This window comes from Mytilus galloprovincialis, chromosome 6 (genome assembly GCF_965363235.1).
Source record: "Mytilus galloprovincialis chromosome 6, xbMytGall1.hap1.1, whole genome shotgun sequence".
Taxonomy (NCBI): domain Eukaryota; kingdom Metazoa; phylum Mollusca; class Bivalvia; order Mytilida; family Mytilidae; genus Mytilus; species Mytilus galloprovincialis.
In genome coordinates, this window is record NC_134843.1 from 55,635,569 (window position 1) to 55,660,098 (window position 24,530).

Here is a 24,530-nt window from a genome sequence, read left to right on the forward strand (position 1 = left end):
TCCAATTCCCTTCTTCATTCTGCTTATAAGTCTTTAGCACAATAGAAAACCCATTGTGGGATATATTGTTAAAAATCATATCGTCTTCTTTTTTTGTTGCACATTTAGGCGTTTTATTGTTGAAGCATTCGACACGAACAAGACTGGAGGGACCCATTAATACTAAATTGTATTCATGACTCAATATTTTACATCTCAGGTAAAGATGGTCCTTTGTGGTATTCCATGTCAAGCATATTTTTATATCTTGGACAAAGAGTGTTGATACTGCAAAGTATATAAGTTATATAAAAGCTTATAAGTTAAATAATTCAAATTCAACCAGAATTAATGAATATGCTTTAAAAAAATACAGCATATTGTAAACAATAGATCTACTAATCATGATAATAGGCAAACGGTATCAATTAATGTACCAGACAAAAATACTCCTTCATTAAAGAATTGCGTTGTGGTTAGGTCACTTCGTTTTGTTCGTAATACTAAACCATACTAAATATCATCAGGTGTAAGCACTGTAGAAAATGTTATGCCGTTATCATAACTTTTTATTAATAGTCGTGTTCATTACCAATCCCAGCAAAACATATTAATACCTTTGTCAATAAGTGACTTATATATTGCTTCCGGTATAGACTTTTTTTTAAACAAATATATTGCGTAAATTATACATTAATTTTGTACTTATTTTCATCGTCACCTGATTTGACCTTTCTTATGTAAAATAATTACTGTTAGAAAGGTGTATGTCTGTTATAAGCTGAGGTTAGAAGATTATAATGATGTGTGGTAATCAAGTAGAAGTATTCGATGTCCAGTGATGTAAAAATGATTAAGCTGCACCTGGTGTTTCGGATATCATTTAGGTCATTTTTGACCAAGGCTGTAAATCCTCATCAGGTACCCTAGCCTTGTATTATTATAAATACTATTTAATTTATACAATTTGATTAGTTCTTGCTCTGGTAACATATCAAATGTAGTGTTATTTTTAGGGCACGACACCTAGTGAATCTGCAATATCATTATTATTCTTATGTCCTTTCTTATCTAATTATTATTTAATTGTTTACAGTGATTATAATTTTGCCGAGGTCAAATACTCTTTCACGTTCTTATGTTTACGATAAGCAATCATAGGTGGTCTGGGAAATAAATTCTTAGCAGTTATATCATTTTCTATTAACTGCCAATGTTTTCTTATTCGTCTTCCCAATTGTTTAAAGAGTGGATTAAATTTAGTTGCTAGAACTAGTGGTGGACAGTTTTGTTTATTTCTTTTTTTATAACATAATGTATTCAATCTATTTTTTCTCAATGCTTTATCTATTTGTGGATTAATTTCATTTTCCGAGTATCCTCTTAGTGTAAGTTTTTGTTTGAATATTTCTATCTGTGTGTCGAGGTCATCTCTGTTACAACACGATCTAATGAACCTTGTAATTTCCCCAATTATAAATCCTTTGAATACAGATGCTGGCTGAGCAGACGATTTTTCTAAATATTGATAATTATCTGTAGGTTTGTGATATAATTTGACATCTAATATCTTTTCTGTTTCAAATCGGGTTCCTTTAAATATTGTTACATCCAAAAATTGTATTTGATTATTAGAGATTTCATGTGTAAATTTAAATAGTGGGTAAATACTATTTGCAATTTGGTAAAATTCCTTAAGAGACTGTTCGCTTCCTTTGAATAATAAAAATCCATCATCTCTGTAGACAGAAAGAAGAGAAATGTCAGACGAGTATGGGAACCGTTTCAATATTTCAGAAACGATTTCATATATTCTTATATCTGTTAAACTTGGCGACATTGGGGTTCCCATTGGAACCCCAACTTTCTGTTTGAAAATTTGCCCATTGAATTCAAATTCATTATTGCAAGGGAAATTCTTAGTAATTCAAGTAAAACCTTTTTTGGTGGCACTGGGATGTCAAATTTACACTGCATTATTAGTGGCCACGCTCTGTCGATTGCATTAATAATTTCAGTATGATGTAGATTGGTGTACATGCTTGAAATATCAAATGAACTCATTAATATGTCCGCTGGTGCTCTTATTTTTTCCAATTTGTTTATGAAGGAAGTTGTATCTTGTGTGTATGTCTAAAATTTATTGACAACTGGTTTCATAAAATAATCGATATATTGTGCAATTTTTTCCAATGGGCTATTACATAAGGATACGATTGGTCTTCCTGGGACGTTTACATTCTGTAAATGATTGATATCAGTTTTAATTTTTTCTCTATCCGATTGATTGATTTTATGAAGTTTTGGTAGGAAGTATAGTCTCCCTAATCTTTTTCCCTGGTCATTTATTAGAAACTTAAATGTAACTTCATCAATGTAGGATTCATTATGTAGACGATGAATAATAGTGTTGATACTGTCTAGTACTTCTGTTGTATGAGATTCGTTAATTCTTTCATAGTGTACATTGTCATTTAATTGACAATTAAATTAGATTGGTAATGAACACGACTATTAATAAATTTTAATTAATCATTCAAAATAATGTGATAACAATACATAATATCCGTATTAATATAACTTACTGACATCTTTAATCTGCTTTACATACGAGTGTCTACAATTATTCCTTTTGCGCAATACCTTTTTGGAATATTCAACAGAATGGGATGCCTTACATGCAATCTATAATATGTTACTTCCTGTACTTGTGATTTCAGAAAGGAAATAAATGAGACTTATCCTTTCCTGCTTATATGTAAACTACACATTGTTTCAAACTTGTCAAGTCAGCTGGAAGGTCTTCTCGAGTTTTATAGACTTCAACATATATTTTTTCGTTGAACTCACGAGAGTTTATAGTGGGAACGAATTTAAACAGCGGAGAATTTGCTTATTATAGTGGTTATTTTTCATAAATGCTTATATTTACTCAAATACTACCATCACTATGGGTTGTCGTGACATATACATGATTAATTTGTAAATATTAACTAAATTTATCTTATTAGGAGAAAAACCAATTTGACATTCTTCATGACACAAAATATGGTTTTAGTTATCAGTAGCAACAATAAAGAATGTATATTACCTGAAAGAAGTGCAGCTTGCACACTGAAAAGAGCCACCAATGTCTGCATTGCGTACAATGTTTTGCAGTTTTTCACAATACCGTCAAAACAAATTACCTGCTTTAAAAGAAATTGATACCTTTGATAAACATAAATACTTTTGGTGTTTAAGCGTGTAATATGACTGAAACATTTCTCATAGTATTTTTACTATTTTGAAATTATCAGTACCTTAATTTAAAAAAGTAAAATAATTGACTTGATATTTGAAACGTGCACATTTGAATAATAACATATCTCATATATGATCTCTTGGAATTTGAAATTTAGTATCACGTTGAAGCTAGAGTTTTTCATTTCAATTTTCTACATATAGATCTGAGTCAGGAAAATTGAACAGATATTCCTTTTTCACACAAAAATTTGCCTATCTACAAATAATATTTCGAATTTTTGTTTAACAGTATTCTTAATATTTCGTAAATATGTATGTTTTCACAAACAACCAATTTCCAATGTAAGACGTCTAATTTGATAACAAAAGCATATAATAATCCATTGATAAATTTAAAACTAAATTTTGAATTTGTTTTCTTATCCGCTTGGCCAAAAGTTGACCTTAAAATAATTTGTCTTATTTGTGTGTTTTTTTTATTTAAAAAAACATTTATGTATTCAGGTTTGTATACAAATTTGTCTTTTGTTGAAGGTATATCCAGAAAAGTGTGTTGGATGCACCGATTTTATGAAGTATCATAATCAAGTTATAGCACTTATTCGGCACCACTGCTAGTAAACTGTTAGTTCACTGCATGTATTATACGCTCAGTAGTCAGTGATTTGGTACGGACATAAGTTAGAACATCCTATTCTGAAATTCACATAAATAAAATTAAGATACTAGTTAGAAATTCAAGTTCCAACTCCCTTTAACAAAATTGACAGATAATGAATTTGGCTATAGTTTTATGTCTCTTCTTGTCATTCAGATCATAAGATATATACATGATATAGGTATTCAAATATTCCTTGCTCGACAAATCTTGATTTAAGCGTTTCTGTGTAAACGGTTTTTTGAAGAAAAAAAACCCACAATATATGATTTTCCTCGACCAAGACAAGTGTTTTGGACACTTAAAATTTATAAAGACTTTTTAAAAAATACCTGCAATATTCCACCCCTATAAACACAAATTGTATCATAAAAATGCTTCCAAGAATTCAAACAAGTCAAAAGATAACTTATGAAACAGGACGTTGCAACAGAGATTACTTCTACACATCAATAAATCCATGGAATACAAAATTCAATTGCCACTGACAGATTAAATAGTCCCTCGCACTATGCGTGTGTACATTTCACGGAATCTCCATGAACCTAATATCAAAGGTTGAATTATAAATATCACAGCGGTGGTGTCCTTTCGTAATATAAATTATATGAAAATTGCTATCTACGCGCGGTAAAGCCTACATTCTCTAGAAAGATTGTAAAATATTTTATATCCTGTTGTGATTGATTCAATGGTGCATATTGCTATCAAGTACACAAATGATTCTTTTATCAATTAAAAAAAAACCACGATAATTACTTATGATAAAATGCATAATGGCATAATGAAGTAATGAAATGCAGGAATGTATGTTATAATAGCTCATCAATTTAGAGTACTTTCTTTTGTTTTATTGAACAGGTTGAAAGAACATATAATTAAAAACTGTTTACGAATTCGACGATAAAAAAAAACACACTATTGTCGTCTTGTCATAATCGAAATTTCAAATTTTCCACCTTTTATTTATTCAAACCTTGGTAAATACTAATATAAAGAGGAGTAGACAAGAGAGTAGGCCTTATTTCAGTGTAAATTCTTCAACAGTAAAAACTTTTGTCTGAGGCATTATTACAGAGTGCATTGAATATAAACATGTGTAATATAATATCCTGTGAAATATCTTGATAATATTGTATACTACATATTATTGATTTTAAATTATTATATGCTATTCCATTGAGTCGTCTGACTTTTAACCTTGCTTGTGTCATCCTGAATCATGTTTTCTGACAATACACTAAGATTCAAATCTGGAAACCTGACTAATTGTATTCGCTATAGATCTGAAAAGCCTTTGTTAGTCTCAAATGTGTATAACATGACTTGTATAAGTGTATACGTACATTTGTATATTGTCATTGCATTTTAAACAGGTCGGGTACACTACCTAAAATGGAATATACTGTAATATTTTAAGTCTACTTCTGTCGACGTCGTTGCAAAAGTAAATACATTTCTATTAAGGAGGCCCTCAGAGATTGTAAGAAAATATTGTCTGGTATTACAACATGCGATGAACATTGCACTATTATTGTAAATACTTCTATAGCATGTCAAGTCAAAATATCAACGCAACCAGTGCAGATAGACTCGGTTTGTCATGTTCGTGTTTGTATTGAACCTTAAAGTGCTTTAATGCAGATTGATATCAAGTTTGCATATAAATTATCTGTGCATTATGAAAGAGTATTGTTTTTGAGAAGGCATAAGCTGTAAGGTAAACAGGATACAAAAATTCCATAAACAAGTAGTATCATGTAAACAATTAGTACAGTAATTAGTTTTAAAGAGCTCAATGGAATTAACTGTTCAATGGACACTTCGTTATCAATTGCACATGGAAAGCAAGTATTCTTTCTTGCTTTGACAAATCGAAATATAAAATCAAATGTTGATGCTTGTGAACAATAATTTTAATATTTGAGCATGCACAATGAAGATTTTGTTGTATATCGACTCATAAATTGATAAAAAAAATCATATCATGTGTCCGAGTAGATGTTAAACAAAATCGTATATGAAATTCCGAGATACAATACAAAATGACACGTGTTAACCAATTCGACATGTTTTCAAGTGATAGTAAACTCGTAATAAAAGAGGAACGAAAGATACCAAAGGGACAGTCAAACTCATAAATCTAAAACAAACTGACAAATCATGGCTAAAAATGAAAAAGACAAACAGAAAAACAATAGTACACACGACACAACATAGAAAACTAAAGAATAAACAACACGAACCCCACAAAAAACTAGGGGTGATCTCAGGTGCTCCGGAAGAGTAAGCAGATCCTGCTCCACATGTGGCACCCGTCGTGTTGCTTATGTGATTACAAATCCGGTAAATAGTCTAATTCGGTAGGTCATATTCATGAAAGGGAAGGTGATTGTAGTTACGACGTAAGGAACATATCCGATATCATTTGTGAAACGGTTATTCCATAACGGTCAACCAACTCGTGATGGCGTCCGTAAAATTTACCAAGGGATGATTTCAACTTCACCATTTGGAACTCTTGGTTTAATAGCTTCCTTGTGAGCAGCAAACCTCTATCAAGAAAATCATGATAGGCAATGCAAGCACGGGAATATCGTATCAATTGGGAGATATATACCCCGTATGCAGGTGCTGCTGGAATGTTGCTACTTAGAAATGGAAAGTTCACAATTGGAAAGCTAAAATCATCTCTTTTGTCGTAAAGTTTTGTTTTCAACCGACCCTCATTGTCAATTTCTAGATGTAAGTCAAGATATGAAGCCGACTTAACTGTATCTGTAGTATCCTTTATCTCTAGTTCGATTGGATAGATGCGTTCCACATAGTCACCAAATTTTGAATTGTTTAGTGAAAGAACATCATCTATATAGCGGAAAGTAGAGTTAAAGGATATTGCTAACTTCTTATCTTTCTTCCTAAGAAGTTCCTGCATGAAGTCAGCCTCAAAATAATAAAGAAACAAGTCGGCGAGTAGAGGGGCACAGTTTGTTCCCATTGGAATGCCGACAGTCTGTTGAAAAAAACGTCCTCCGAACGTAACAAATATGTTGTCAATCAAGAAATCAAGCATTTTGATAATATCAGTTTAAGAGAATTTTTTGTTTGAATCAGAGTGATTCTTTACAAAGTAGGATTTATCCCTCCCTAAGACAAGATACTTGTATCTACGTTGGCCATTCTTTTTTATGAAGCAAAGTAATACCAACTCTTTCAATTTGTCTTTTAGTTTAAAATGTGGAATACTTGTGTAAAGAGTAGAAAAATCAAATGTTTTAATACTGTTACAAGATGAAAGAGAGTTAGATTGTATGTACTCTAAAAGATCTTTTGAAGTTTTAAGTATCCACATCTGATTCACGCCACCTCTAGAATAGGCAGTTTCACAATAACTTTTAAGCCCGTCTTTGATTGCTGATAAAAATGTTTATAATTTAGAAAGAGGTTTCGTGGAGCACTTGGAAGACCCAGCAATATACCGTTGTTTGTAAGGACACTTATGTAGTTTAGGTATCCAATACAGTGATGGAAGATCCAGTTCTTCATCTTTGGTTGAAATTCCAAAGGAACATAGAACAGACCTATGATTATCCAGGATTTCCTCTTTGGTAAGTGTCGTGAGGGTATATGTTGAGTTTCCAAGTGAATTGTCAATACCTAATTCGTTTATCAAGCAGTTGATGTAATGAATTTTACACACAAAAACGATGTTATTTGGGGCTTTATCTGCGGGGACAACAACATATTTGTCATGAAGGTCGGATAGGTGTTTTTCAACATTTGGTTCTTTAAAGATTGGCGTAGCATGGGCATTGATGGATCCATTCAGTTTCTTAATTCTGATTTGTATCAACGACCTCACTGCCTTAATCCATTCGGAAAGAGTGTCTACGTCTTCCTTCGCGCGCTTAGTCCATTGCCTGGCATAATCCTCGACTGAATCCATCAAAATTTTAAAGTTGTATTTCCAATTGATGGATTTAGGCTCACGATATTTGGGACCTTTCGATAACACATTTCGTAGAGAAGTGTTATTAACAATGTTAAGGTCACCGGTAATAACGTGGCCAGCAGGATTATATGTGAATTTGGAACTAGCACAAGTGCAATCAGGAGGTTTAGACTTGAAGTCGTCAATATCGAGATCCTGCAAAACGCGTTTGTAATTGAAAATTTTAGTTGCAATAGGTTTGATATAGGTATAAGAAATTATTGGTACAGACTGGTCTTTGAAATAAGGAGGTATTTTCGATTGCACTAATTTATGATGAAGGATATTGCCTAGGTTGACGCCATCGAGACCTACCCAAGATGCATTGTGGTTCATTGAATCGATTGGCCGATCCTTCGAGGCCGTTTTTACATTTTGTATTTAAGAAAATACTATGCAAATGTATTCTGACGTCGACAGAAACCTAGTCGTCACGTCCTGATGATCAATCGTACATTAAAAAAATTTATTTAGTTTTCTCCGGTCATTAAACTTTTGAATGAAAGTCAAATTGTTAAAAAGAATTAAATTTCTCATTTTGCATTTCTTAATACTTTGTGTATTGGACATGTGAACACTTGAAGTTAAAAAAAAATTGGTAGATCCTGCAAACAACATGACATGTAATCGATTATTTTAAATGTATACATGAATGGAGCAAAGAAACTATATAATAATTACTACACACATCATTAGGTTGTTATAATGATTGATACAACATTTAAATGTCTGCATTCTTATACACAGTATGTAAAAAAAAAACACAAACTACAATGTAATTAAAACATGGCATTTAAGTGCAGAGGACTTCATTTTATTTATTTGTTTATTATTTTGTCACAATAGTAAAACAGACAATCGAAACGGCTATTTAACTACGCCGTGCAGGTAAATATATCAAAACTCATAAACAGTTCCAACAACATGCAGTAAATATATTTCTTGAAACATTTATACCAACGTAATCGCCAATTTGTATTAAAATTTACAACACAAAACATGTATGGTGTAATGATGTATGGTGAACGACGAATGTTATATGTTTTTCTCAATTATAATTCTTAAAATAAATAAGACAAAATGAAATATTAAGCAATTCCCCAAGCACGATACATTAATTGTGTGTAATTTTGAATGGTGCGAATATCGGATTTGACTTATATGGGGAAGGTAATGAATGGTGAATGGTATATGGAGACTGGTGCATGATGTATTATATGAATGGGTAGTACGTCATTCAAAGAATGAAGTGGTGAGCGTTTAGGTCCGGTGTCTTTATTCCTATATGGCAATTTCAAAAACTATTTTGAATTTGAAAAGACAGTTTAATAAATTGCAACATGTGATTAGATCTACAAATTTTTCATTTTCAGTAAATTAGTTACAAAAATTACCCTTTGGGATCATTATCAGTCTAAATCCAACAAACGAATTTTAGGCAATGTAAAATTTAGGAGAGCGGCAATAAAAATATCTGAACCTTTTTATTTGTAAGGAGTGATATCAATTTGAAAGCGTTGAAAAAAACCCGATCATTTTAATTGGTTGTTTACAGTTGTACATAATCCCGCAAAACAATGTTATTCGTTATCACTTTTGAGTCTAAGGCTTCTATATACATTTTAGACTTGGACGAAAATAACAAATATTATAAATGATATATTAATTTGTCATCTGTAAAGTTTTTGGACGATCATATATATATATATATATATATATATATATATAGTATATGTTGTTTAGGTCTTAGAGACAGGGTATATACTGTGACATTCCCGGCTTAGAGTTAATATAAGCCCTAAGCCGGCAATGTCGCAGTATATACCCTTCTGAGACCTGAATTACAAATACATTACGGATTACCCCTGTCTTAATGGGTTTTTTCCAGTGCATGTATTTGATAAACGTTCACAATGCAGCATATATATTCATTGCATGTTTTTGTTCCTAAATATTTTGAGTAATCTATTTAAATGCACCTTTTCCTTTACTTTCTTTTTCGTTCAGAAATGTTTTCAATAAAGTTTTTATATTTCAAGTTTCGTGTTTGTTTGTGTGTGTGGCTTTGGTTTTTATAGAACACATACGAAATGTATGGAAAACCCAACCTGGTGTATTCTGCTTACGTGAAGGATGTTGTAATTTGCTGTGAAAATAATTTTATCGTGTATGTAATAATTTATAATAACACTTTAACACATTAAATGAAAGTATTTGAAGTGATAATTGCGTGATTTGGTATCAAAAATGTATTATTGACGGATGCACGTCATTATTTTCCCTCTCTAACTTTCTGTTCTGTGTAGCTTTTGACCACGGCACATAGTAACAGGTGTTATGATGACGTTTTGGAGGTTCCAATTGGGTATAAATACGTCGTATATATCCCGCCAGTTTCCTAAATATATACTGACATCTCTGTGTTGTTATCCAATCACAAAACTCGACACATTTGTAATCCGTAATATATACCTATATATACATATCTAAAACAAAAGTTAATTTTAACCATTAGATACTTGGTTTTACTAATGATTTAGAGCTTATAACCGTAATAACGAAACTTATGGTTGGTTGAACGCTCTAAACATTTCTAAAACCAAGTATTTAATGGTTAAAATAAATTTGTGTTAACATTATGACAAACTGAAAATACAAATTATACTTTTATCTATCGTACTTACATGAAAACGTATATCATCTCGACTTGACAATTTTCGATCGAACAACAATATTCGTGTCCAGGCCAATCAATAGACAAACTTAACCGATAGTTTGTCGTAATTTAAAGTCAATCCTATATTTAGTATGTACAAGTGATATTATCTTTTTAATTCATGCTAATACATGCTTTTAAATGTTATTGTAAAATTATGTGTTAATATTCATATATTCTTTGAATAGTTGTAGACGGGTTTTAAACTATTCGTAGTAAGACAAAATGAAGCTGTATATGCTGTTGGTTTACATGTTTACACATATATTTAAAGGTAAAGTTCTTTAATATATTCACATCGGCTTCAAATGTTTACAGTAGTAAAATAAAAAAATCGATTTTGATTTCAAAACTAACTTGCATTTCTGATTGCTCTTACTTCCCTCGATTACTAAAATAGGATACATCATATTAAGTATTGTGTTATGCTTGTGACTAAATTAGATCTAACTTTAATATTTTTTAGTTTGAAATGTTTATTTTTTTTTTGTAATAGCTTTTATAGCTAACTATGCGATTTGGGTTTTGTAAATTGTTGACGACTTTGATATGATCTGAACGTACTAACATCTTTGTTATTTTGGTCGTAGGTAGGACGCTTTCTTATGACAAATGATACCGCATCTTCTTAATTTCATGCTAAATTGATTGATTAATTGTTAATTACATGTACTAGCTTAAAGGTCGTGACAATGATTACAAGCATATTGATGGCACGAGAAACAGTAAACTAGTTATACGATAGATAAATGCATTATGGTCGACCGATTGGAAAGAAAATTTAAGCGTCAATTGAAACGATATATTCGATAGAAGCAGAAAATGTTAATATTTTTTTTCAAAAGTTGGATCATTGCTTATATCGTTCATGCGAACGTATTGTAACAGAAAAGGTAGTTCCTAGGTCCTTATGAAATATTTTGACTATTTGCATACCATAGAGCTACGGATTCTTCCTATTTTAAAACGTTCGGAATTGCGACCCAGCCATAATCATGGTTTAATCTCACGTGGTATTTTTTAACAGCGACGAAAAAATACTGTTTTTATGTCTGTTTAATAAAATAATAAAAATATCAATAAAATAAAAAAAGAAACAAATCTTAAATAAATAAACCATGATTAAATATGAAATGATTTCTAAAAAAGGAAAAAATATTTAGATTCATATGTTATAAAAACTGTTTTTATATAATCATGGTTTTAAGGAGACATGACACGATTTTCATTTTTGTTTCAAAATATTTATTAATACATAATTTTCCTCAAAAATACATCGATAGCAATATAAGTGTCAAATATTTGGTAAAATATGTACTTTAATGTAACGTTCATGCATATTTCCATCCCGAAAGTCACTCACAACGAGGATTCTACGTCACGGGTTCCAAATGGTTCATATTGGCATAAGGGTACAGCGCTGATTTATCTTCCATTTTTATCCACTAAAATGCATTACTGTGCTAAACAATGAGTATATGTGATGCCAATGGATTCAACAAGGAAATAGACTAGAGGCTCTCAAGAACTTGCACTACAAATGTCCAAAAGTCTGAAAAGACCATTTTTTGTCAATTTGCATGAACTATTTCTCAACATTCTCTAAAAGTATGAATTGTGTCTTAATTCTTCTTGACAATTTCTGATTTATATTAAATTTGTATGAAACTTACTCGACAAATTCTCGACATTCTGAAACTGGTCTTAACATTTCTTGACAAATTCACGACATTTGAATACAGTCTTGAAATTTCTCGATAGGTTCTCGACATTCGTTTTTTTTCTTAGTATGGCTTGACAAATGTTGAACATTTTGAATTGAGTCATAAATTTACTTGACAATTCTGAGCTTTACAAATCATGACCAATATACATGCTGTATCTTTATCTTTATTTCTCTTTATAGAATATACTGTTATTTCAAGTTACACTTATTTCAACAAAAACAGAAGTTGTGCATGTATTTTTTATCATTAAAAATTTGGGAATACAAATATTTTTATGAATACAAATATTGTTATAAAAATATTATCAAACACAAATGGGAGTATGTTGATATAAACAAATTTAAATGTGGGCTTGTTAATATTGACAAATGCTGATTTATGAATCTTATAAATAATTGCTAAATGATTATAACAAATCATACGGTAGACATTTTTCCTTTTTCATGCATAATATTCAATGTTAATATGGTAAATAAACAATAATTCTACCAAAATGTGGCTTTTTATTATTAGCAATGTATTATTGTATCATAATTCTTCTAAGTTTAGTTCAGCGCTAATAGAACACACTATTCAAGCAAAATTTATACTGCTGAGATAGTGTCAAGACATCTTTTAAGACAGTGGGGAATTGGTGTCCTATGAATTTCTTAAACTATCTGGTTTTTCGGAAAACTTTTCTTCACTGTAAACGATTAATCGTCTTTAATGTGGGGAATTGGTCGAGACTAATCAAGACACTTATCTGATGATAAAGAAAGTGTTGAGAAATGATTAGACAATGTTAATACTGGCAAGACATATGTCAAGAAAAATTAAGAACTTATTTTAGACAAATTTAGACTTTGTCAAGAGTTTAAAAAATATTTCAGACAAAGAGAGAATGTCTAGTAAAAATTAATGCAAATTCAGACAAAAATTGGTCTTTTCAGAATATTTGATTTTTTTAGTGCTGGGTCACTCAACTGTTATCTACAGAATTTTTGGAAATTTTAAAATTACATGTAATATAAATAGTATTATATACACTAATAATGATTGAGGCCAAGTTTGATTTAATTTGGCCCAGTAGTTAAATTAAAAGCAGGGCCTCCCATAGGAGTCTTACAATAGTAAGACCCCTTATCATTATTTAAATTAGTGTTTCAGTTGTGACTATTTGGAATTGTCTTTTTTATTATATTCCCTTAGACTTCTATAATCCCCTATGTTCTATTTTAACCTTGGTGGCCATGTTGGTTGAATGACAGGGTCATTGGATACAGATTTTCAATAAAGATACCCTTTTGAAAATTGTGGCTAAGTTTAATTCTATTTAGCCCAGTAGATTAAGTGGAGACGATTTTAGTAAAATATTACAAAAATTTACGAAAAACTGACTATAAATGAAATTAACTCCCTAACGGGTCAATTGACATTTTTGGTCATATTGACTTATTTGTATATCGTACTTTGCTAAACATTATTGCTGTTTACATGTTATCTCTATCTATAATAATATTTAAGATAATCACCAAAATCTGCAAAATGTCCATAAAATTGACCAATTCAGGGGCAGCACCCGAACAACGGGTTTTCTGATTCGTCTATTTCAGGGCAGATAGATCTAAACCTGATGAACATTTTTATCCATGTCAGATTTACTCTTAATGCGTCAGTTTCAGAGATATAAGCAAAAAAACTGCCTTTTATCCCTATTCTTAGTCATGTCGGCCATGTTGGTTGGCAAGCAGGGTTATCGGACACATTTTTAAACAAGATACACTAATGATAAATAGCCCAAGTTTGGTTAAGTTTGTCTCAGTAGTTCAAAAAGATAACGACGACGACGACGACGCACGACGATGCACGTCAAGTGATTTGAAAAGCTAAAATGGCCCTCTGGGCCAGGTGAACTAAAGAGAATGGCATGAATAGTTACATGCTATTTTGAATGACACCCAGACTTAGAAGGCGTAAAGATCGGACTTTCAACCTACCTCCAACTACACTTGTTTCCGCCCACTTTCCTAAGTTATCCAGAGTTGGGGTCTCGGGTGAAAATTTAATTACTTAAACAACAGCCTCCAAAAGATGTTGACATAGCAGAAGAGGGGGGGGGGGGCAAAGTAATAATAGTTATTTGAAAACTCCTCAAAGCAATCAACATATGTCTTGTCTATTCAATTGCGAGACAAAAATAATTTTCCAAATTTATGCAGAAATAGTATGATGTATGGTTTCCAATTGCAACCAAGACAAATCATAGACATACATTTTGGTGATAATTCATACCTTATAAAAGTCCCTCCGTAACAAAAAAATAAAAGTAAATATTAAAGTAAAAAAGGATCCTTTGCGAACACTTAATTTGAATGTTACTATCTTTTTATTTCTGATTCTGGTGCACACCTATATCGTTACCGTAATAGAGAAAAAACGGGCAATTTGATCATTAATAATTAAAAAAGTATACCCCATTCATGATTAAATGTAGTTATACATAAAAATTTAAAAAAATTAAAAGCAGAATGCGATTTACTAAATGTATTTATCAGACGAATCCTTAACATGTAACAAGCCTATCAGTATTGTCTGAAAAATCTTCGTTGTAGGACTCTTCACATGAAGAATTAATATCTTTTTCTTGGTTAATTTCCACACACAATGGCTGAGATTGATAAGGTCAATTGTCTGTAGTTTGTCATTAATCAGGAAAAGTACTGTGAATACCGTCTATAGTGTAAATGTGCATAAAACAGATCAACATCTTCCAGTTTAAGAAATTTTTTCAGCTGGGAACACGTAACGTAAGCATACTACTGTGATCGTTATCTAATTAAATTGGAGTATTACAAGTTTTAAATTCTTTGACCTAAAAATGTCGATTTATAAGGTTTTGACCAGAAAAATTGTACGAAACCTGTTTAAAGACTTATATTTATTAATTTATTTAAAAAAAAAAATCATATCATGTCATGTACTTTTTAATCCCATCAATACGAAAAAATTCCTGAGTTAGCATCTAGAACATAGTTAAGTCTTACCTTCTATGCTAATGAAGTATGTTCGTGTATGGTTGGGATTAAACCATGATTTTATATATTAAGTTTTTAAAGAATGAATCCTTTATATAATCATGGTTTAGTTCCACCCATACACGAACATACTTCATTCAGCATAGAAGGTTAATCTAAACCATGATAGTATATAAGATTCATTTGTTTTAAACTGTAGATATAGATAATCATGGTTGAGTCCCATCTTCTATGTTAAATGAAGTTTTTAGTGTGGGACTAAACCATGACTATATTATACACACAGACAGACAAACTTTTTATGATAACAAATATATTAGTATTATCTTTTCTTTTGTTCGTGACGTCAAGACGAGATTCAATATGGCTGAAAAAAATAGTCGTAAATGTATCCAAAAGGAAATGATTAGATAACATTGTCAAGGAAATGGATATTCTAACATAAATAGGTACGTCATATCCTAGAAAAATATCTAACGAAACGACCTATATTGATGTACAATCTATGCATGGACGATAAACAATATTTTTTTCGGAAATAAGAGCGACCTGGACCTGAGTTGCAATTCCGAACGTTTTGAAATAGGAAAAATCCGTAGCTCTATGGTCCGCATAAATATCTTAAGGACATAAGAGCTACGGTTCCGCAGCTACGTAAAAGGGTGATCCATTCGTATCAACAATAATCTAACTGATTTTCAACCCATACGACCATGTCAGTCATCTACATTGCTGATAGAGAAATATCGGCCTTACAAGAAAACCATGCATGACTTGAAACAAGACTGAACAATAAATATAAGGTCATGATAAGTTTTTCAGTCAACTATCCAACTGATCTAATGCGGTTAATTCAGAACTCTTTAGATCATTCGTCTGTAGTCAATTAAGATCAGTTCGGCCTATGTTTAGACTGTATTTGTTCATGTGGTATCTAACTGCTTAACGCATCAAAATACTAAGTTGTCTGAGATGGTACTTAACAGTACAGGATTTACTGCAATCCAAACATGTGAACGGTACAAAATTTACAACAAGGACATTTCTGAAAAGTCTAAACCAGATCTGACATATCATTGGTTCAGTATTTTCAGATGTTTTTAAGATAAGAATAACCGTTTACGACTAGAGTCTATTTACTAGTGTCTGTCCAAAAAGTTAAAATGGCAAAATACAGTACGTAGTTGAAGAGCATGGAGGACTTAAGTTTCCGAACGGTTCAGTGTTTTATGTTAATTACCTTTAGATGTTGTGAGAAACACAACCTGTTACTCACAAAAGTTTGATGACTTTTTCAGTGGTTAAGGGGTTATCACAATCAAAACTTATATATTTCATTCTTTCCAAAAGTTGTACATGTTGAAGCAGTTGTGTAATGTTTGTCCCAACCTTTCAATAGTTGTAGCAGTTGACAAGTATTTTTGTCAACTTGCCAGACTTTAACGAAGTCACAAAATGTTTGGGTCGATGTTTTCAGAGTTGTGACAGTTGTAACGTTACAACTTTTTTAAGGTTGCTACAGTTATTTAATTTTATTACAATATTTTAAAGTTTGTTGTAGTCGTGAGATGTTGAATACATCATTTAATCGCTACAACAGTTTTAAATCTTTTTACCACACTCTTCATATCTAACCTCTGTTGCTCTGTTATTAGTTTTCTATGTTTTGTAGACTGATGTTTGTCCCTTTGGTGTTGTTTTTATTTCTTTTTTCTTCTCGTTATGTCATATCACGGTTACTTCGATTTAGGTTTGAATATCCCTTGGAGTATCTTCCACATCTCTCTTATATTATTATCAATTATTCTGTGTATTTAGCTTGGTATACAAATTTCTGTTCATAATACTTGTCGTTTTGTTAAAACATTTTAGAAATAGGGTATATGACATAAATAGCTACAGCATTAACTTGAATTACCATTCAAATTTGGAAAACAGGATTCATGAGTGTTAACGTCCAATGACATAACTGTTTGACGGAGTGTCCTATGAATTTTTTTAAACTGTAAGTTTTTTTGGAAAACTTTTCTTCACTGTAAACGATTTATCGTCTTTTATGTTTACTGAATTCTGTGTTCAGTCGGTCGGCTGGTCGACAAACTAACCTATAATTTGACATCATATACAAAATCGTACAAAGGCAGATACAGATGTTATTAAAAAAAATATCTATATCATGTTCGACGTTAAGCACGATGTTGGTACATATTCCAAATTGCGAAGTATTATCATTAAAATCTATTTTTTGACTGGTCAGCTCGAAAAAATATGGAAAGTTTAGGATATAAACAGGGTATGCATTGTCAAAGTATACCTACATCCTTTTGTGCTACTATTTAGGTTCTATAATCCTGAAACTTTACAGGAAGTTTGCACATAAGTCAAGCTGATATTGTGCAATTGCTATAACGGATTTTTTTTGTGTTCCAAACATTTATTAAATAGGGTTCACTTATATGTAACAGACTCCTCAAATAGTCCGTGAACCTAGATTACAACTTTTGTCTTAAACGCAGATTTAAGGTAGCACAATACAAAGATTTGTTCACTCCCAGTCAGACAACTTTAAACTGATGTAATTCATTTCATCCTTCTTTATATTTTATAAATGAGGTACCAAAAGAAAGAAGAAAGATTAATCTTTCAAATTGTGATAATTTCATTATGACAAAATTATTACATAATTAATTATTATGTAATTAGTTGCTATATTGTGATGTCCACACTTGAATGAATTTAGCTTCTTTGTTCTTCATAGCATCCAAAAATATTTTATATATTCTTGTACAACACAGCTTGACCTCCAAAACTGTGTCTCAGATTTACAAAAACATCAATAGTACAAATTTTATACCCAATTGAATTTAGTGGTCTCTTATGAACTGATGTTGCAAACTTCATTGAAGATTTATGAGAGAATGAAATACAATAGAAAAAATCTGAGACACAGTTTTGGAGGTCAAACTATGTTGTGCAAGAATCTGTAAAATATTTTGGGATGCTATGAATAACAAAGAAGCTAAATTCATTCAAGTATAGACATCACAATATGGCAACTAATTACATAACAATTAATTATGTAATAATTATGTCATAATGAAATTATCACAATTTGAAAGATTAAAACTTCTTCTTTCTGTTGGTACCTCATTTATAAAATTTAAAGAAAGAAGAGTGGAATTACATCAGTTTAAAGGTGTCTGATTGGGGATGAAAAATCTTTGCATTTTCTACCTTAAGGGAGACACATTCTTATTATTACAAGTTCAAATTTAAAACAGAAAATGTATAACAGGCGTTCATTTTCCTCTGTTGTTTACGTTTCTTCATTTTGTAATTTGTTAATGTCTTTTGAAATACAAATGTAATGTATTGATAGTTTAATCTGTGTGAAATACATGTTTTTAAATGATAAATCTCGTTGTCTCATGCCGTGTTCACATTGGCCTAAACTCGGTGTTGTGTAAGTGTAACTCACACGTAAACTAAACACAATTACGTTCCCATTGATAAAACTCAATGTAGTTTAAATCATGTTTTGTCTACATGCAGTCGATAGTCAATGTAGGCCTTGTGTAGGTTAAGTGTAGGCATTTATAACTTTAATTTTACCAAGTATATTTAAGAAAGGAATTATTTTTGAATAAAATTGATATTAATAACAATTATTAATAAAGATTTTTACAGAAATATTTTTCTCAACTTGATATAATTATTTGTTATAAAAAAAACTTAAGGTAGCTTGATTAATCCTTAATCAAGATTCAAAGCATCATCATTGCCAAACAAATAATTCATTTGAAAAGGTCTTCTCGAATCTACTGGACGTACACTGAAATATTTGCCACTGGTCTGTACGTAAAAAACGATTCACTCTTCAATGCATTAGTAAAAAAAGTGTGAGGTAAATTGTATTGTTTGTCTAGTATCTCAGATCCGTTAAAATAAGCTTAGAAATAATAAAAAAAAAACATCAACATCTTCCTTTTTTAAATACTCCTTGGAAAAGGCATTTGAAAGAAACCGAAAAGATAAAAAAAAAAAAATACATGTAGAAATCCTTAACATCTCAAACCTTTTACTTCGTCTTTAAGCACGCTGCTGCAGCCTACCCTTTTTAATGCATAATCGAGACATCTTTAGTATCTTAAACTACTGCAAGTCGTCAAAATGGCTTTTGTATTTAATACATTGATTATTATCACCGAAGAAGATTTGTGTGTTTTTATTGTTGCGGGTATATTTTATATAAATTTCTTTCTCCATTTTTTTATCTGAGAAAATGCTACTACGCTACTTTTTGAAATATGGCATGTGTTATTTTATCTTTATTTCAATGTTGAGTGCAGGATTTGTAGGACAGACACACAACACTCCTTAAAAACTCCACCGATATGTGCGAACACTACCTAAACACAATGGTGATCACAGTTGCCCAGGAAAGATATTCAATCATCCACAAAATTAATTTTCAGTCGTATTTGATAAAACAACTTATAAAGTATATAATAATTGGCTAACATTAAAAGGAATTCGCCGGATTGGTTATTGAAAAGCGCATGGTACAAACTTTTGAAGTTGCCAAGCGATTTTACAGGAACGGCCCAAGTGATTGTTCAGTAAACTCGCAAGCGATTGTACAGTCAATTATAATATCCAACATTGAGATAATGAATATATTTGGATTACTACTTGGACAATGACTTTTATACTCCCAGGCAGGAAAGACTATACATCAAAAAAGGTACATGTGGGAATTCTGTTAGTAACGATTGTTTTTCATTGACATTTTGATATTTTATAAGATCGATAAGGAAACGTGTGGATGCATTTATCGTTTTTCTTTATTTGATTGGTTCATTTTTACATAAAGAATGTTTTCGTTACCAAGTCTTTATGCAGAAACGTTATATAGTGACATTTGGGTTCATCAAACTTTCCATCAACCAATGCAACTTGTTATTTTTTCGAATGTCGGAGCCCCGCTTGACAGTCCCCCCAATGACCAAAACATTAAAAACCATACAGCAACAATATTAATTTTTAACTTCTCTGAAACGAATAAAAAGTTGAAATAGTCGGACGGTTATATTTACTGGGTTGTGTATTATTAATCAGATTTTCTAAGTTAGAAGCTCACATTTTCAGAACTGGGATTTGACCCATATATCTCTTATATAAAAGTTGTACAGTACATATCGTAATTAAGAAAGAATTTTTGAACCTATATTTATAATGTATGATCTTTATTATTTTCAGGAGTGTTATTTTGTTCCATTCATGTGTGCCTTCGTTGGAAAGTAGAAATTAATCAAATAACTTTTATCTGCAAGATTGATGATTTACATCATCCAGTATATTTTTATGATAACTATGAACGAGAGATTGCATATTGCAATATTCCTCATCCGAGTCCAGAGTGTACACCTTTACCAAAACAACATACAAATGTTACAGTTACACAGAACCCAAACAAACTGGAAACCGTAGTCATAGTTAAAGGGAAAATAGATCAACGTCTTAATGGAAAGTGGTCATGTCGTCACGGGACAAACTTATCTGAGGCAAATGTTGAGATTAACATTCTTACAGCAAAAGGTATAACTTATTTTGATTGAAGCATAATTCAGTTAGGAAGTAACATTACGAATTGTGTAAGTAGTTAAATCAGTTATGAGTTCCACTGAACATTTGAATAAAACTGTTGACATCCCTCATAAAAAATTCAGCCATACTTATGAAGGAACTAATTGTTTTAAAACAACTTTTATTCAATATAACATTTTAATGCGCTGAAAATCAGCACACACCAATGATGGGCAAGATTGATGACAAATATATTATTAATCGATTGTTTGAAGGATTTCTGTGTAATTGATTAATAATATATTACTCTGATTTTTGTGTGTAAACAATTGCAATCGATATCTATAAAATTAATTACATAACTGTTCTTTTACTGCCAATTACATGCTACAAAATTTAAAAAAAAACAAAAAAAGTCAACACACAATTATATTATATTGCTCAATGTATTTATAAAGAATATTTAGACCAAAATATAAATCATAATTTCCTTATGTTATTTAGACGGATTTTCTTACAAAGGATCCGGAACATTTAAAAAAATCTTGAATTTCCAACATGATATGAGTGAGCGATGATAAAGTTCTTGCAATGACATGAACCATTGCATTAATCTTTTTTTTTTTTATAGTTTAGGTCATTAACTATATGTTTGTCAATTTTTCCAGCCACACTGAACTATTTTTTTGTTTTACTCAATATTAACAGGTATATTTGAATATAATTATTTACAATGATGGCAATTTCCTCTGAAAAAAGATATAAAAAATTAGAGTAATTAGTTCAACTAATTTTAAAGAGTAAAATTTATTAGTTTTATAATGACATGGGTAATTTTACGTTTGTTTTGATAGTCTCCCTTATTACAAGACTAGTTATAAAACTGCCAATGGTGTATAATTTATAACCTAGGGCAATATAATGTAAATATCACACTCAATTAAAGGTGTGATACCACATTGATTTCCCCTTTTAGTCTTTGTTAAATTTGTACTTTTCAAAACATTGTGCAGAATTTTTTTTTGTTTCAAATAAAGAAATACTTGACATGAGTAAAGTGTTATCCTGTCTAGTACTTTAAACAAACTTTCACAATTCAATTCGATTCAATATTTTATTTAAGTCTCATCTCTCAATAATATATAATACAACATTACATTAAATGTAAAAATATATAAATATAAAAAGAGAGCCATTCTGTACAGAATTACAAGAGACTATAACATTATAAAAATTATATAAAGAATGCATCTATTATAAAACATTTTGACATTAACATTATTTACAATATAAAACATTTCTACGTCTATTTAAAATAAGATTACAGGCTTTGGCACAGCTACGAATCATATTATTATCTGTAAATAAAAACACTAATTTCTGTTTATCATCATAAGACATAAAATCATTATTAAAATGTGTTGCTTCATCAAATAATTTTTTTTTTAAATCATCATACAAAGGACACGATAAAATAACATGAGCTTCATCTTCTAAAATATTTATACAATTATCACAGACTCGATCTTTTAAAATTCATTTTTCAAATCTCCCCGTTTCTATTCTTAGTGGTGCTACACCACATCGAAATTTGGCAAAAGAACTCCTTTGCGAAAATGGCATTGGAATTTTACAATAAGTTTCCGTTTCAAAACTGTTCTTAAATAGATTATGTGTACGAAGTTTGTTACCACCTTTACCAGATAAAGCTTTCTCTGATTGTAAATTGCCTTGCCACTGTTCGACATATTTACTAAACATTTTAGACATAACAGTATTGACAACTGAGGTACTATCAACATAATCTGTAATGATACACAAATGATCACATAATATTGCATTGCATATAAGAAAAGAACCATCACTGGAGGTTATCTAATCAATTTTATTTTTCCGCTCTTTTTTACCTGTGTCAAGCTTTAGTGACCATGTAACCTCAACTTTCCAAATTATTCTATTAAATACAAAACAAACAATAATGGTGCTTTGAAACACCCAAGATATACAAGGTATATGTTTATGACCCAGAATTTTTGTTAATGCAATGAAATGTAAGATTAATTTCGTACAACTGTAAAATTCAAGGGAATATTTTTTTTCGACCCTTTTTCGTATGCAACCAGATCTGACGTACTTTAATTTGGTTGCATAATACCTAAACATAATTGAATTCAAAACAAAATCTGCATCTTATTGATAAGCAGTCTTTGATCATCTGATTAGAAAAGACAAGTTGGCAGTTGGGAAGTCTTCATTCTCTATTCAAAATTTTGAACAATTCATATTTTTAGTGTCACAATTGGAGACATGTAATGTATAGCGGGTCATTTTCACGGGGTGTTTATTTTTGTTTATTTTGGCGGGTAAGGGGAAACCACGAAATTAAATTCCGCGAAAATGTATGCATACGTTTGGTACCTTCTGATAACTAAAGCGTTTTGTAAACTATCTATTTTCCCATTTGTCGGATCAATAATTGTTTATGTTAATTTAAACAACATAAATGCAAAAGTCCATTGTTTACTGGCTGTCAGGTGTTAATTAGTTAATTGGTTACATAATGAAATAATTAATAATTTAAGAATGTCAGGTTCTTTGTCAGGTATTTTGTCCTTATTGATTACTGTCAAATTATATAAGAGTTGCAAGTTATTAATATGCTAATTTTATAATTTAAATATCCAAGTACCGGTATTCTATAGATTAACTGTATCAAAATATAAACAATAAACAAGACTTCATGCAGGTAAAAAAATCATTTAACCGTAACAATAAACATTTGTTTGACAATATTACAACTTTTTAACTGCAACCATTTTAGTATCCGCTAAAATATCTAATTGGGATTAAAGACTCCGCCAAAATAAAAACCGCCAAAATTTTTCGTACTCTCTGTTGCCCCTAAATCGCGAAACTTACCCGCTATACAGTATATATTCCTGAACAAGAATTTAAATGTATTTTGTCGTTGTCAATTAGATTTTCATAACATTATCAATAATCAAATGTTTAATATTCTATCTTTAATCTGACTTTTTTATTATTAAAATAAAAGGTCAAATGTATTGAAAAGCATTGAAAGTCATGTGTTTTTTAAGCTGGAAATACAGTTAGATTTATTAGGAAATGCAGCTTGAGATAAATTATCTAAATAAGGCATTTATCCGTTTGTCCATTTTATTTTCAGCCATGGCGTTGTCAGTTTATTTTCGATTGATGAGTTTTACCGTCCCTCTGGTATCTTTCGTCCCTCTTTTATATAACTCTCAAGTCATATCTATACATAAACTAAAGGTTATATTACATCAAACTGTTTCACTAAAGAAATCGATTTTTACATCACAATGCTTGCTGTGATAGATTAAATTACGATTACATGTAATCGAAAATGTTGTCGATTACTTGAAAAAATGTATTCAAATACATTCGATTACGATTACAGATTGCGACCACCCAATCCCTGGCACACGCATTATAAATAATGTTCAACGATTAACGACGAGTTTATTGATGCGTTTGAAATATGTGTTCTTCCATTTAACAAAAGAATAAATAATGATAGAAGAAAAAGGTTAATTACTTGTCATTTTATTGTTTTTCTTTTGTTTTG